General features: G+C 48.7%; 1 pseudogene; it reads right to left on the bottom strand.

The window, feature by feature from the left end:
- Window positions 1-530: 530 nt before the first annotated feature.
- LOC132539552 (U1 spliceosomal RNA) lies at window positions 531-683 on the bottom strand (annotated as a pseudogene).
- Between the last annotated feature and the right edge of the window lie 3,937 nt (window positions 684-4,620).

Raw genomic sequence — 4,620 nt, 5'->3', positions numbered from 1 at the left:
ATCTCAAGGTGAGAACTTCCAAGTTGTTCAGAACAGACATTTTCCATGACAAATGGCTTTGGCATGCAGTTTATTCTGAGCAGAGATCGATGGAAACCTCACAAGGAAATTCCCCTATTCCTTAACTCCTAGACTTAGGAAGTATGATCGTGGAAAAATGAAGACAGTACCGAGAACCAGGACTTGGACCAAAAATAAACATACTGGGGCCAGGTGGTGCACATCTGGTTGAGCACACATTACAATGGCAAGGACCCAGGTTCGAACCTCCAGTTCCCACCTGTAGGGGGAAAGCTTCATGAGTGGTGAAACAGTGCTGCAGGTGTCTCTCTGTCTCTCTCTTTCTCTCTCTTTTTCTCTCCCTTTCCTCTCAATTTCTGGCTATCTTTATCCTATAAATAAATAAAGATAATAAAAAGGAAATAAACTTACTATTGGGGGAATCTATGTACATGGCAGGGCAAATATGTCATTTCTAACAAGAGGTTTTTGTCAGAAGTCATCCCCTTTTTCTTTCTTTTTCTTCCCTCCAGGGGAGAGTGAGAATGCAGTTCCCCACTATCACAAATTATGCAGTCGGGGAACTCACAGGGGTCTGCACATCCGGAATGCAATGGATAAGCCTTGTCCTGGGAAAACCACTTTCGTTTGTGATCATGGTATCTCCCATGCCAGGTAAGTATCATCCACATTTTCTTGACGTACACTCCCTCACTCAGCAAATTTGCCCTCAGTTTCCCTGCTGGCTTTAGCATCTCCATTCATGTACATTCTCCAGATATACGCAGTGAAATTTGTTCTCTTTTTACTCTACTCTTTCCAATGTTAACTCCATTGCTCAGTTGCCTGAAAAGAGCCCAAGAGGTAGAGAGAAGCTTTCCTTCTATTCCTAGAAGTGCCTTGTTAAGGAAAAAAAAAAAAAAAAAAAAAAAGCATATTCAGAGTTTCAGGATGGTTGCCAGTCATGAAATACAGTCGTATGCACATAAATACATAGGCTGTACACCAGTGAGGGGACAAATGAGAAGAGAAGGGGGGGTCATGCCACCCATATTTCTCTGGGTCATGCTTGTTGGCTAGGTTGTGTTCTGAGGGTAACAGTCCCGGAGGGTCTGAAGGAAGACCAGGGCAAGATCAGACAGGCCTTATTGAAGCAACACTGAAGGGCCCAGCAGGAGGACTGGTTAGAAACAATTAGCTGAGGGGCGGGGTGGTGGCGCACCCAGTTAAGCACACATAGTATGAAGCACAAGGACCTGCACAGGAGCCGGGTTTGAGCCCCTGTGCCCCACCTGCAGGGGGTCCGTTTCACGAGAGAGAGCGGCGAAACAGGTCTGCAGGTGTGTGTCTCTCTCTCTTTCCTCCCCTCCTTTCTTAATTTCTCTGTCCTGACCAATAAAATGGGAAAAAATGGCCCCCAGAAGCAGTGGATTTATAGTGCTACCACCTAGCTCCAGCGATAACCAAAAAAAAAAAAAAAAAAGAAAGAAAGAAAGAAAAGAAAGGAAGGGAGAAAAACAGTTAACTGAAATAGCCTAAAGAGAGAGACTGGAAGACAGGTCAGACTGATGTGCAGGTGGTGATGTGATTAATCAGGGTGCGGGGGGCGGGAGTATGTGTGTGAATGTGAGATCCAGGGTGCTGTGAGTTATGGACATGAATGCCAGGACTCTCAGAGTCACTGACCCAGCTCTTCTGAGATTTCTTTTGCTTCCTTCTTTGCTGGTTCTGGAGTCTTTCTGCTCTGGCTCCTCCTCCAGGAGCAAAAGTTGGAGAGGGTGGAGGCAAAGTAGAGGGGGCTCGGGTGTTGTCCAGGTCCCTGCCAAGTGTCCTTCAGAACCACCTCACCCACTCCTCTCTGCTCCAGCCATAGAGAAGTGTTTTGAGGAAGCTGTACTGTGCTTTCAACAACAAACTCCCTGGGCTTTGCATTTCCTGGCTTGGGTGTTTGTGACATTCCATGAGCTGTGAGAAGGCCTCCCTTTTTCATTTCCTGACCCAGGCAGGACACTCATCCTGGGTGGGGGTGGAGAATGAAGGACCCACAAGAGTCATGCCCACAGCACAGCCCGGAGGGAATGAAAATGAAGCCAGCACCACCAGGGGCGCCTCCCCAGCTCACAGGAGGCGGGAAGGAAGCCAGTGTGGACGGTGGACCAGGCCTGTGCAGGCTCCGCCCTTTGGCTGTTCTAATCCTCATTACAATGCCTGAAGGTGAGCTCCACCAGGCCTCCCGGGCACTCAGGCCACCTGCCCATTGTCGCAGTTGACCTGGAGGTGGATTAGGAGTCAGGCTGCACATTCTTGGGTGCTCCTTCCCCACCCCCTTGGGTCTCCAGCCTTGGCTGGGGAACAACCTCAAGTTGCCTCCATTGGGCCTCCTTGAAATGAGGAGAAAGAGAGGAGGCGAAGCCTTGAGGTCATCCTGGGTAAATCCTGGCAGTTTTGTTTAAACCTGAGGTGGAGTGCTTGTTCCTCCTGTGAGACCCAGGGAGGGGGAGGGAGAAGCATTTGTTATTGCAGGGAAATAAAGAATACTTTCAGTAGAGAGGAGTAGGCACGGGTGAGGGATTAGTTCTGTTGGCCTGCCTTGTTCTGAAAAAACGGTGTGGAAAACACACGCTCAGTAGCTCAGTCAGAGCTGGTGACTGAGCACTTCCTAGAAGCTGTAGGGGTGGGCGAGTGTGCTGTGAGTCAAACTGGGAGAATGAACTTGGGCAGGCAGGCTGGTTTCTTTGCACTCTTTTGCATCTCTCTCTCTCTCTCTAAGATGCAGGGAACCTCTTTGATTGTTTTGGGAATGAAAAGGGTTGGAGATGCAGGGGGAGGTCATGTCAGCAGCCCAGAGTTTTCTGAGTCTCTAGAAGTGAAAACCAGCATAGGAGTGAAGGCAGCTCCCCCCCCCCCCCTAGTTTGTCTTGTGTCTAAACCGAGGTATGAATTTTTATAAGCTCCCTTGGATGTAAAAGTCTTGCCAATAAAGAAAGTCCAGATAAAGAACGTCCACAGGCCCCTGGACTCTGGAGGAAAGGCCTGGGCCTCTTGGGCCATTTTCTAGACTGCAAAAAGGGCTAGACTGCTCGAAAGGTACTTGAAACAGAACTGTGATTCAAAAAAAAAGTGCCCATATGTCCTGTTCCTACAGAAAAAAAAAAAAATGCCCCTCCGCCCCCCCCCCATCATTAGTTACAAGCTTTAGAGAATAAAATCCAATTTACCTGTCAAAGAAAAAGAGTGAATCCCACCCCCATCCCCACCATTGGTGGACCTGGCTTGTGGACTCCTTCCTTCCCCAAGCCCTACCTTCCTCCTCCCTTTCCTTGATTTGTGAAGGTTGAAAAAAAAAAAAAAGATAAAAGTTGGAAAAATCTTCTCAAGACACAGTGTTCCAGGCACAATCAGTCCACTAATTGCTGTTAAGCTGGAGCTGCTTTTTGTGTTCAGAGGGGGACTTCAGTGTGTAGCAACCACTTGGGCCTTTTCATGAATTGGGGCTCACTGCTGAATAGAAGACCCCCCCCCACCGCCTTTTTTAACATTTGTTGCCCGCCTTTTCTTTTCCTTCCTCTTCACCCTCTGCTTTTTTCTCCCCAATTTTTTTCTTTTCTTCCCTCCCACCCTTTTTTATGCCTTTCTCCCCCACCCCACCCCATTTCCCCACCCCACCCCACCCCCATTTTCTTTTTGCTTTTCGGATAGCAGTTTTCTGGCGTTGTGTTTTAAGTCTCTAAATGAAACTTGACTGCCCCCACGGCCGGCTGGAGAAGCACAAAGGCCTCCCGTTCCACTGGCTACAGTAACGCCATTGTGTGGCCCAACAATGCACTAATTGGCGGTGACAATTGTGGAATTGGGGAGGAAGGGGGGGGACACACCCTTTTCCAATCAGTGGGCCATCGAAATAAAAAGAGAGGAGGGGGAGGAGATGGAGGGCGAGAGGCCCAGGTTCCTGATTAGGAGTGTGTGTTGGGGGGGGGGGCAGACCCACAAAGGGGTGCAGTACTGGCCTTTCTGTGTAAATAATAAAATGCAGGAGCAAAATCATTGTTTTGGAAAAATATGTAGACTTTATCACAGACCATGAAGGGGACACTCCTAAGTGAATTCTCTCCAAGGTGACCCTGTGGGCAGGGAAGTTTGATTGAAGCCAACTTCCATACCTAACACTTTAATGTTTCTGCAAACCCATAGACAAGTGGCAGAGGCTCTGAGGAAAACTCTCCACAGGATTTGGGAAGGTGGGTGTTGAGGATGCTACCTGGGAAAGTTACCCAGTTCAACTGCATTTCTGAGAGGCAGTGAAGGAGGTAGGAGGGAGCTAACTTTACCACTGGATACGTGTTGTGCTACAGTTGCAGAGGGACCAGGAGCTGTAGAAGGCGATTCTGAACTAAAGCATGGTCCCAGGGAAGAGTTGGCCAGGCTAGTAGACAAGAACAAGATGGTGGCTTAGTCGTGTTGTTGGAACTCAGGGGCCTGCTGCAGAAAGTCCCAGAACTCTCAGGAGGACATTCACACAGAACCTGCAGGGACCTTGGAGCTCCTGGGCTCTAGTGTAGACACTTCATCCGCACAGAATGACTCACTTTCCCAGAAAAACCTCATATGTGCCCTCTCCCG

The sequence above is a fragment of the Erinaceus europaeus genome, chromosome 7 (assembly GCF_950295315.1).
Source record: "Erinaceus europaeus chromosome 7, mEriEur2.1, whole genome shotgun sequence".
In the NCBI taxonomy this organism is placed as follows: domain Eukaryota; kingdom Metazoa; phylum Chordata; class Mammalia; order Eulipotyphla; family Erinaceidae; genus Erinaceus; species Erinaceus europaeus.
The sequence above is the reverse complement of the archived record's forward strand: the minus strand, read 5'-3'. Positions and strand labels throughout refer to the sequence as shown.